General features: G+C 37.6%; 1 pseudogene; it reads right to left on the bottom strand.

Annotated features, from left to right (window-relative positions):
- Positions 1 to 1,268: 1,268 nt before the first annotated feature.
- On the bottom strand, positions 1,269 to 6,654 carry LOC145100374 (long chain base biosynthesis protein 2d-like; annotated as a pseudogene).
- Between the last annotated feature and the right edge of the window lie 3,981 nt (positions 6,655 to 10,635).

Raw genomic sequence — 10,635 nt, 5'->3', positions numbered from 1 at the left:
ATCAATTTTATTTAGTGGTGGTTTGGAATAGATTTTCATACAAAAATAAACGTGTTAATTTTCCATTGGAGTAACCTCATATTAACAAATCACAATCACAATAAGTTAATAAAATTAACCCAAACTTAAGTTGTAAAGATTTTTGGGAATTCTTATTTATTTCATTAAGCAATTTGAATTTTAGGCTCTGTTTGGCGCGCCACATCTAGCTGATAAGCTAACTTATTTTTCGAGCTTTTTTATGTTGTCGTGTTTGGTAAGCCAAAAAATAGCTTTTAAGCTAACTTTTTGAAAAGCTACTTAGGTTATGTTTGGCGTACTAGCTGAAAAGCTAGTTGTTAAATAAAAAACTAGCTGATAGTTGAAAAACTAGCTGATAGTTTAAAATTTTCCAAATACACCCTTAATTAATTATAGAAACACATACTCCTACATGTCCTTTTATGTAATTTTATATATTTCAGCTAGTTTTTCAGTTAGTTTTACCAAACGTTATTTTTTATCAGCTACCTTTTCAGCTATCAGCTAGTTTTTTATTTAACAGCTAGCTTTTCAGCTATCAACTAGCTTTTCAGCTAGTACGCCAAACATAGCCTTAGCCCTTAGGATATGATTAGCGACAAATATTTATTTTAATTAAACAAAAAAAAAACATCATATATAGTTAGACTATGTAATGATAACCTAAACTTTAAAAGTGTTATGGACTGCAACATAAAAATGATTGAGCTAAAGTTGTAGTTGATAATATCTTTATAATTCTTATAATTTGGATGACATGTCTCAAAGTATTAAGGAATTATAAATATAATCCTGACCTCTAAATATATGATTATTTTTTCAATCAAAACTAAATTACCAAAATTATTTATTCACTATATTTAATTTTGATATACATATCAAACAAGTTACACAAAAATAAAAATTCTAATTTCTTTGTAATTTGATACCCATATTCCTAAAGTCGTTTCAATTCAGGCAATAATAACCGTATACAAACATAGATTGTACAACAAAAATGATAAAATCTACAAATATTTACTTTTAGTCTAAAGGAAAAATACACAACAAAATATCAAAAATTAAATGAATACAAGTCAAGTCTGTATTCACATCACATAAATTGAGTTAGCCTTAAAATCGATCCTGATTTTACAACATTAGGTGACATTGCAGCCTACATCTGGACAAAACTATCTCTAAACACAACATCGCCACGTCAGCACAAACAATTAATTCTCTCGAGTGTTGAAAAATTAATGTTTTAATTAATCTATCTTTTTTGTTCCTTCCTCCAGTTGTGTCTTCTTTGGTTCAACTGGAAAATATTTTATTCCCACCATGTCCCCTACTCTGCTTATCACCTAAATAACAAGCTTAATTTTCTCAGTGAAACTAAAATTCCCTTAAACCAAAACTAAAAGTAAAATAATAATATTTAACATAAGTTTATTATTTATTACCTATAATGCTTTGACCATATATTCCCTTGAGCAGCTGAAATACAAATACGCGCTCTAGCCAACAGTAGAGGTGCAGCTGGAAACGCAACTGTCACAACCGCAACCTTCACATTATAAAGTCAACCACACATCATTGACTTCAAAAACTAAAATTCATAATCAAGAAATAAATCAAATAATAATTGTGACATCCCCAAAATCACGGCCAGAAAAGACCGGTTTCATTTATGTTTTTAAAATAATTTCAGAGTAAATTCTTTTGATTTAAAAGAGTTGCGGAATTTGTTCCCAAAAACAAAACGTGATAAAATAATATTTACCAAAGCATTTTATAAAGAAATGTATTTTCATTATATAATCAAAACTCGGGATGTCATGTTCCGATACAGACCATAAAGCATAAACGATAACATTACAAGTCATTCAACAAATATATACATATACAGACTTGTAAACAAAACGACTTGATAATTCATCCATCTTATGCCCTTGCGCCACTTCCTGTAATACAAATAAAACTGAGTGGGTCAGGCTTGGGAGCCTGGTGAGCATATAGGGTTTTCAACACACAATAAATAAGTAATTAAATTTCCTCAACCCAAAAATGACCCAATTACACATTCCCGTTATTCTCACTTTACGTCCCTAAAACAACTATCACAAGGGACCTAGTCTCAGAATATTTCATCGGGGCGAGAACACATGCTTCGGGGATTCCTTAGCAATATGAGTCAAATAAGGCAACCATGAGGGGGATGGAATACAGCGAATGAAAACCCAATTTCATTAACACCTACAGTTTATGAGCCTGCTAGTGTTCCACGGGACTGTCTAGAAGGAGTCTGTGGTCGTCATCTAAATTCCGCTAGATAACTGGATCACAATGACATCGAGGTCTCTCATCTGTTTATCACACATCAATTATCTACCCATGTTCTACCCAACATATTAGTAGATAAAAATATATATTTTTATACATAGTTTAAAACCTGTATAGCATGTTCATTTAATACATATTCCACATAACAGATGAGGCACACACACATAACACATATTTCATAGAGAATAAATCACATCTATGAGATAAAAGAAAGTGAATATACATTCACACATATAATCAACAAAATATACACATAACACGTATTTCGTATCTAATACTTCATAATTATGTGTTAGAAGAAAGGAACTACACACTCACTTGATCAGAAGATGATCGGACAGCACTACGATTTGTAGAAGTAATATTCTTCGGTAGATCTGGAAGGTCTTCACAAAAACCGGGCTCCTCGCGGGCAGAGCTTCGGCTCGAAATAACGCTTCTCGGGATCTTCGAGACTTACTTCGAGGCTCGGGAATAATACCGGGGCTTCGGGATATGATTGGCACACAAAATGATGCAAAACTTAGAGAGAAAGGAAGAAAAAAAGCAAGGAAAATGCTTGATCTCGGTTTCTATTTATAGGCTGTTGGGTCTGGGATTACGCTGGGCGTAACTCCAAGTACGTTGGGCATACTTTGACGTCACTGCATGCGTCATTTGGTAGCACTCGAGTATTGGTCAGGCAACTTGCACTCATCCGAGTACGTTGGGCATACTCAAATTACTCTCGGCGTAATTTGACTCGTCAAACTTCTAAATTGCGTAACTTTCGCATACGAGCTCCGTTTTCGACGTTTTTTATATCCACGCATAGCTCAGACCATACTCTACAACTTTCATTTAGACTCAGTCGACTAATTTTGATTTTATTTTTATTATTTATTTTTAGTAGGCCGGGACAGGAAAACTCCGTTATAAATTCATAACTTCTTCATCCGACGTCCGCTTTCGCCTATCTTTTTATCGTTTCGCTACTATTAACGAGATCTTCGATTTTCGTTTAGATTGTTTCGGCTAAAAACCGTTCGGTCTCAAATCGAGTATTCGGGCTGCATACTACTAAGTCGAAACTTCGAAAAATCATAACTTCCTCATACGAAGTCAGATTTGGACGATCTTTTTATGCACGCTCTCGGTTTAACGAACTCTACGACTTTCGTTTAGATCGCTAAGGCTAAATATTGCTCTAACGTAAATTTCACTTTTTATGTCATTCAGCGTTGCCAGTTCTGTCGCGAAACTTCGACATATCATAATTTCTTCGTTATAACTCGGATTTCGGCATTCTTTATATATTCGGAAACCTCGTTTCAACTACTACAACATTATCCAAAGATATCGGCTTTATCTACTATTTTATTTTGACGCTTATTTTTATTCTTAATTCAATTAAGTCACACAACTAAGCACAAAACACATAATACACAAATAATACATCTTTATTATTTCAAGATGGGTTACAAGGGTTAACCTAGACTATTACATTGCTATTAATGACAAGCCCAGCAACACGGGTGTTACAATTATAAACAATAATAATGATATAAAGTGTAAAGATATACATTCCGCTTGAGACACTCTCTTGAAAAAGCAGGGATTTTTGCAGGATTATAAAGCATGATACACATGACAGGAGAGTCGTTATCCCCTAAAACCTCAAACCCCATTTTCTGTAGCTCAGACCTAAAATAATTATTGTTTTCACGTATTTGTGCTAGCTTTTTCGCCCCTGAATTAAACAAAAACAAAAAAAAATCATTATGATGAAAGAAAAAAAAAGATAATATAAAAATGGTGACCTCGACTAGAGCCATCCTCCCCAAGAATAACCTTGATGGCAGATATAATATGTTGAGCAGCAGGAGGTGATATTGATGTGGCATATAAATGAGCAGGACATGTGTACTTCAAATCCTCCCTAATAAATAAAGATCTTTTTGACACATGTCACATTCTCATTTATTTTGACACATGTAATTTTGTGGTTATTTTAAATTAATTTTGATTCCATATGTCATTTTATGGGGTTTTTTTATTTTATTAAATTCTAGATAATGTTTAAATGCAATAATAAATGCATATCAATTTTATTAATGAACTTTCCTTTTAATTTCAAAATAACTAAATTAAAGATTCATTAATTTTCATTATTTATTTATCTAAATTATTTATTTAAATTTACAAGAGAAAAAAAAACATTTTAATTTTTATAATTCAATATTTTCTTACTTTTTTTTATAAATTCATACTTCTCAATGTATTTAGTTTTTTTTTTAAATAAACTCATGTAATATATGGATTTCACACCTAGTATTTAATAAGTTCCTTTGATCCATCTATATAACCACCACATGATCCAAATGATTTTGTGAAAGTTCCCATCATGATGTCCACGTCAGCAGTGTCTACACCTAAAAGCTCACACACACCTTTTCCTGTTTTGCCTACTGCTCCTATATTGTGTGCCTCATCTAAATAAACATATGCCTATATCAAATAATATCATTAAATAAACAATAGTAAATAATAATAATAATAATAATAATAATAATAATTAAATCAATGAATGACCTTGTATTTTTTGCATATAGAGACTATTTCAGGGAGTTTGCAAAGTTCTCCTTCTATGCTGTAAATTCCCTCCACTACAACGATGATTTTCTTCCATGGCCTATGTGTTCTTGGTTGCCCATCAGCAATGTGCTCCCTCAGGACTTTCTCCAAATGAGAAGGGGCTGCAAAGAAAAGAACATATATATGAGTGAATGACCATTTTACCCTTTTGTTTAGATGTGTGACAACGAACAAGTTGGTGTTTATTTGATATTGTTACAAATTCAAAATCAAATGAGTTAAGTACTTAACACATTAAGAGTTAAGACATGTTTTATAGATTAAGTCAAAAAGAAACACCCGTATATATTTGCCCCATTAAATCCTATCCCATTGTTAAGTCAAAGATAAACAGGCACTTACTGTTATGTTGAAAGACTCGAATGGTGGCACCAAACCCTCAAGCTCCATTGACAATTGAATTGTGGTTGAGTGAATCACTGATTATCAAACCTCCCTGCATAAGTTCCCATCAAGAATGATAAATTTTTGCACAAATAAACTAAGAACAAGAACACGTACATGTCTAACCAATACAGGAAGGATAGCAGAGTTAGTAACATATCCCATGCCAGTAACCATAGCAGCTGGTTTTCCAACGACGTCAGCCGCAACATCCTCCAATTCAATATGCAATGTTGTCGTTCCTGAAAGACACCAATCCATCATCAGAATCTCTTACAAATGATAAAAGAAAAGAATAAAATTACCTCCTTCCACACGAGTACTACATGTGCTTGTAGAGTATCTCTTCAAAGTCTCAGTTACACGAGGTGTGCAGTATTCATCGGCTGCAGCAAATCCAAGGTAGTTGTATGATCCCAAGTTAAGACACCTACTTACTTTTGTAGTTCGCCTACATAATGTGCACAACTTGACAATTTATGGCATCCAATGATACAATCCATACGTTGTGAAAATTAGAAGAGACAGAAAAAAAACTTAAACCAAATCTAGATTCTCAACTGGAAACTAAGAATGTGAATCCAGTCACTCACTTGAGTGTCTTGTTATTGTCATTAGAAACGCGCTCTATCACATCAAACCAAGCATCAGGAGGGCTTGATATTGGTCGTCCAAAGCAATCCTACATATATACATAAAGGTAACATGTCTTTTAACTTATAAATATGTCGAATCATGTTTTTGTAAATGAACCTTTTGTATCAACTAAAAGAGTAAAATCTATGGTGCATACTAATATACATGTATACGGAGATAGAGGCGGCGAATATAGAAATCTTCAAGCCCTAAACAGATCGGTGCATAGCCCTGATAATATACGCAACATGAAGTTTACGTATAGCATACTAAGTTATCAACAGAACATTTCAATAACATAAGGTATACAGATTACAGACAGAGATAACGAACCTGAAGATTGCTGGCTTTCCGCCAATCAATGAATTTACGGAAGAAGTCGCGCAATTGGCCAAAAGCGATGAGCAAACCGTAACTGAAATAGGTGGTCAGTGCGGTCAAATATGGAATCGTAATCTTGTCATGTAACATCCCAAAATTCGAGGCCAAAATTTTCATTTTTAAATAAGTTATTACATAAAACCATCAATATAAAAACATTCATTATAATATCTCGTGACAAACCAAAGTGTCGGTAATCAAACATATTATCGTAAAACCATATTAGAGTGTAATCCCAAAGATCTCATGTGCGGAAAACATAGTGTGATGCGCTGCGATCGAGCCGACTCCTTTCCTTGAAAACAAAATACCTAAAACCAAAACTGAAATCCATAAGCACGAAGCTTAGTGAGTTCCCCAGATACCACATACCATACAAACCAACTGATCCATACATGCCATACATAGCCAAGAACCATACATAACCAACATATCCATAATCAGGTAAGGTGCTATGTGCCAAACATAGTCTTGCCAAGGTGATATGTGCCAAACATAGTCTTGCCAAGGTGCTATGTGCCAAACATAGTCTTGTGGTTATGCCATGGACCGCACGTGATCTTCCTGGTCAAGCATGGGCCCGCTCCCTGGGTCTTACAGACAAGTGCCAAAGGCCACCCTCCGGTCTTTCATGCAAGTATCACGAAGACAACTATACATACTACTCTATTAGGCTAATCAACATATAGTTTGCCAGGAGCCAACTCCTGTTCTTTCATGTATAATAGCATACAGTGCGCCAGGAGCCACCTCCTGGTCTTTCATACATATTGCCTAGGGCTAACCCCCGGGTCTTCCTACCACACATAATAGCATATCGTGTGCCAGGAGCCGACTCCTGGTCTTTCATGCATAATGCCTAGGGCTAATCCCCGGGTCTTCTTATCATACATAAACTAAATGGGCCGACATTGGTGCCTTAGACCCATACAAACAGTGAGGAGGCTTACCTCGCACTGCTGAACTTTGCTGATAAACCTCTAGCTGCTGTCCGACAACTCTCTAAACCACTGCCCCACTAGCTCCTCAAGCTACTAATATCAATATAACACTTAGTTTCAAATTGAACTCTAGAAGTCAAAATAAGTCAACTCTGGTCAAAGTCAACCTCCCAAGTCAACCCTAATCGTCGAGTCTGCCTACTGACTCGCCGAGTGCATACGCTTAGAATCCTTTCATTCGCGACTCGACTCGCCGAGTCAGCCCCTGACTCGCCGAGTCTACCGATTTCCGAGTCTTAACCTATCCAACTCACTGATCCGAGTCTTAACTCGAAGGGTTTGGGGTTTCGCGACTTGACTCGTTGAGTCCAAGAACAGACTCGCCGAGTCCAAGGCAATCTTCAACAGACTCGCCGAGTTGTTCATCCAACTCGTCGAGTTCATCTCCATCTTCATATTACTTGCCGAGTCCACTCGAAGGACTCATCGAGTCTATTCAGTCCTTCATATATTCAGAGGCTTTTGAGTCATGCATGGACTCCAAACTGTAGATCCACTCTTCTAAAGCCTATTCCTCACATAAAGTGGCAAACTTTACGTGTAGCTAAGGAGATCTAGGCTCAAAACACTATAAACTAGGGTTCAAGACAAAGAGGCTTAACAATCAACCCATAGACTGATGCTTTATGTGTAACGACCCAATTTTCACGCCCAAAAATTTCATTTAATTTAAGTGGTTTGTAAAACATTTGTAGTAAAACATCATCCGATCATATCATTTCACAAAACATATATCGTGTCTGAAAACCCAAAACATGAAAATAATAATAATGTCAGAGTACAATCCCAGAACATCTCATAATGCGGAAAACCAATGTGTGTGTATGATGTGCCGCTACCGAGCCATCTCCTTCCCCTTCGCTGAAGAGGTACCTGAAACCAAAACTGAAAACTATAAGCACGAAGCTTAGTGAGTTCCCCCATCGTACCACATACTGCCAGGCATTTCTGGGGTGCCCGACCTACCCGGTACGACCATTCTGTGGTGCCGACCTACCCATACGGCTATTATGGGGTGCCATCCTACCTGTGTCAAGCCATTCTGGGGTGCTGACCTACCCATGTCGAGCCATTCTGGGGTGCTAACTACCCTTCGGTCCTAACAACCGAACCTCGGGGACTATTTCACCCCCTACTATTACTATCACATATATCATAGCATAATCTATTGTCATACATATCTGGGGTGTCCGACCTACCCTTCGGTCCTAACAACCGAATCTCGAGGACCCTTCCCCCTCCTACTACCTCTATCTCATGTAACATATCATGCTAGCAGCTAAACATGTCATAACATACTATTAGGCATATATGGGCGCCTAACCTACACTTCGGTCCTAACAACCGAACTCTATCACTATCACATACCATATCACGCTAACATATAACATATCAGGTAGTAACAACACAGATGAATATCACAAAGACAAACATCTAGCATACGATCCCTACTAGTGCGCCGGCATTGTGGCCGTAGACCCACCGCTACTGGAAGGTAACTCACCTCGTAGTAGCTGCTGAACTGCGCGGGAATCCTCTAACTGTTGCCGCTGCTGCTCCGGAATCCTTCGGCTATAATTCCCACAAAACACTTAGTCAGAAACTGACATCTACTCTTAGGGTAAAATGACCATTTTACCCCTGACCAAGTCAAAGTCAAAGTTAACTTCTAGTTGACCTGACTCGCCGAGTTGGCTTGCCAACTCGCCGAGTCCCTATCCTTCCATTAGACCTCATACACGTCTCTACTCGTTGAGTTAGGCGATGACTCGACGAGTTTTCCTTCTAAATGAACATCGACTGAATCCTCATCCGACTCGCCGAGTTGTATGAACAACTCGTCGAGTTCATCATCAACTAATACACAAGTCCTGTGCTTGACTCGTCGAGTTGTATGAATAACTCGTCGAGTTCATCTTTATCCTTAAGAAGATTGCCTTGGACTCGCCGAGTCTGTTCATGCACTCGCCGAGTCCCATGAATTTCCAGAACAATGGCTTAGTCTGGAACGTTGGGTCACCCCTTGGGACCCCCTTAAAACCTCCCCACACTCAACTGGGTCCTTATAACCCTCAACTGATATGGGACAGAACCTTGGACTCGCCGAGTTGGTCACAACCACTCACTGAATCTTCGATTTCTGATGTACAACCCTTGATCAAAATGTAGATCTATGCTTCTATAATCGATCTAGCACGTAAAGTTACAACCTTTACGTGCTTGCATGGGACTTTAAGCTTAAAAGGTCCTAAAACAAGCTCTCACAATGCATGGGGCCTTCCTTGAGTGCAAAAGCCATTCCTTTCTGCCTTGTAACCCCTCTAAGGACCTAGATCTGAAACATCAACCTCAAACCATGCTTGCAATCATGGTTGGTGACCAAAAGGGCTTAGAAAAGCCCTAAAACTCCACAAAATGGGATCTATCAAAAGAACAAGCAAGGTATAGACTTTATACCATCTGAAGTCTGCAAATGATGCTCAAAACCGAATCCTTCTAGCCTCCTCTTGATCCTTCAAGCTTTTCCTTCCTTCCTTGGATCACAAAAGCACCAAAATCACTCCAAATGCCTTAGATTGCTTCAAAAACGGCTAGGGTTTGCTATGGGGTTCTTCTAGGAGCAAATGGGACTAAGGAGGCCGAGTTAAGGTGTTTAAATAGGGTGAAAACCCTCGGATTAGGGTTTTTTCCCAAACAGGGTCTACTCGCTAAGTCCGGGACTCGAATCGCCGAGTCCACAACTTAAACTTCGCGCCTCATCCCGCTTCTACTCGGCGAGTTGGTCCTTCAACTCGCCGAGTCCAAGAACAAATGCAAAATATTTAAAGATTTATTAAAAAGAACACGTACCAAGAACTAGGTGCTACATTATGATTCTCTAGGCCAAGATACACTTAGATCTGAAGTAGCAACTTCAGATCTGGGCTTCTAACTCGAAATGGTTCTTAAACTTGCCCTAAAAGCCCCAAATCTCATGTTAAAGGTTGATCTATATGCAAAGAGTGAAGGTAGCGACTCATTACGTTCAAATGCTCTGGAAAATCTCACAAACTCTGGATCTACTACCAATCCTTGACTCCCCAATGGTTCCCTTCTTCCTTCTTCCTTCAAATCACCCAAAATGGCAAGAAAGCTTGAATGTGCAACAATGGAGGCTTAAGGTTTCGTGTCACAACTAGAAATTTTTGGTGCCTTGTAACTACAACACTTATGTCAACTATGAATCAAAAATATGAAAGCATGTTTGATGCTTACT

The sequence above is a fragment of the Lactuca serriola genome, chromosome 4 (genome assembly GCF_051521515.1).
Source record: "Lactuca serriola cultivar US96UC23 chromosome 4, Lser_US96UC23_V15, whole genome shotgun sequence".
Classification (NCBI taxonomy): Eukaryota; Viridiplantae; Streptophyta; class Magnoliopsida; order Asterales; family Asteraceae; genus Lactuca; species Lactuca serriola.
This window is presented reverse-complemented; position numbering and strand designations above follow the sequence as displayed.